The following is a 1,493-nucleotide window of genomic DNA, read 5'->3' as shown; positions in this document are numbered from 1 at the left end:
TGAGCGGGAAGCTGGACTTGTAACCTGTTGCAGCAGGGTAGTTGTTTAGAAAGCTCCCAGTTGGCGGACACATCAATAACCTCTGAAATAGCTCCAGACTGAAAGCAAGACGCAGCAGGAAACAGCCGAGTGCGTGGCCGTCTGTATCCGAGTCCTCACTCTGTCCCTTCGCCCAACCTGACTGTGTCGTGCCGTGGCTGAGGGCAGAGGGAGAGAAAACAAGAATACACAGCAACAGAACATATTACTGTAAACCATACTTAGAATTGTAAAGGTTTTATTACTTCTTAGGATTCTCCTTCTTGGCATCTCGCTTTCATATGTGCCTACAAATGCAAAAAAAACTATTCTGTAGCACAGAGCAGGCTTTAAGTCATTTATTTGTAAGAGATACACTCCCAATTGTGGATGACATCTGACTCTTGCTGCTCCTGCGTGGCTTGGATAAGCTCTTTGCAAGTCCCTTTAGGCAAAAGTAAAACAAATGGTATGTAAATGTAAAATCACTGCTTTCACCAGGGAAAGAGCAGTGTGTGAGCATGTGTGGCGTCCCAGCAGGGACAGCTCGTCCTCAGGCCTCTTTTACCTGCGGGGTCCATCTCTCCACGGAGATGGTCCCTTACACGGCAGGTCGGCCAACAGCAGGGGAACATCGGATGGTCATATAAGAGAAGGTGAAACAGCTGGAGTAAAAGCAACATTCTGGCCTCAGGTGAAATCAGGAGGGAGTTCACCAGTGGGGGTAAGTGAAAGCAGAGGCTGTTGTCCAACAGGCTTGAGCCTCCACGTCCCTGTTTACAGATTGTTTCTACATGAATCTGACTGTAACCATAGCAACCCAATAGGTTGCAATTGAAAGAATCATAACAGCTACCATTTTAAACTATCTCTTTGAGTACGAGCTCAAATTGCTCGCCAATCACAGGCACTTAGACCAAACACAGCTCTGTGCGTAAAACCAGAGATACACAGGGAGTTGTGTTGATAGATGTTTATGTTGCTCAGAGACTTCTGAAATGGTGAAATATCATCCAGCAATATCAAGCCAGCATGTTCGTGTTTTTTTTAACTCGGTGCTAATGTCCGTCTGAGAACAACCTTAAGGATCTCCCCTACAGCACGAACAGCGTTGAGCCTGAAGATAGTCGCTGATGCAGCTCATGTTCCAAAACTGACGCGTTGATGTGGCAGACTGCCATTCCTTACCAGTTTTTGTCTAGTCAAGGTTAATTTCTTTTCCCCAGAGTCATCGATACTTTCCTCACCTTGACCATGTACTCAAACCCAAACCATAATTCTTAACACATTATTTTTATAGTTAAACCTATAGCCTATAGCAAACCTTAACCATAAAGGTGTCGTGTTGATGAAGGTCCTCAGTGTGAGAAGTCATTGAGGTATCGGGACAGAAAAAGGTATTTGGTTTTTAAACAGTGATTTGTGGCAGTTTTGAAGGCAGCGATAAAAGATTTTGTCTGGCTCGTCAGAGGCAT

At 44.9% G+C, this 1,493-nt stretch overlaps 1 long non-coding RNA gene across 1 annotated transcript; it reads right to left on the bottom strand.

Moving 5' to 3' along the window:
* Positions 1 to 362: 362 nt before the first annotated feature.
* On the bottom strand, positions 363 to 775 carry LOC119023308. Its single transcript, XR_005076230.1, has 2 exons — positions 587 to 775; positions 363 to 463 (listed from the first exon to the last, which is right to left on the bottom strand). It is a non-coding gene; the product is annotated as an uncharacterized LOC119023308 (long non-coding RNA).
* Positions 776 to 1,493: the final 718 nt, after the last annotated feature.

This window comes from Acanthopagrus latus, chromosome 7 (genome assembly GCF_904848185.1).
Source record: "Acanthopagrus latus isolate v.2019 chromosome 7, fAcaLat1.1, whole genome shotgun sequence".
Lineage (NCBI taxonomy): Eukaryota > Metazoa > Chordata > Actinopteri > Spariformes > Sparidae > Acanthopagrus > Acanthopagrus latus.
This window is presented reverse-complemented; position numbering and strand designations above follow the sequence as displayed.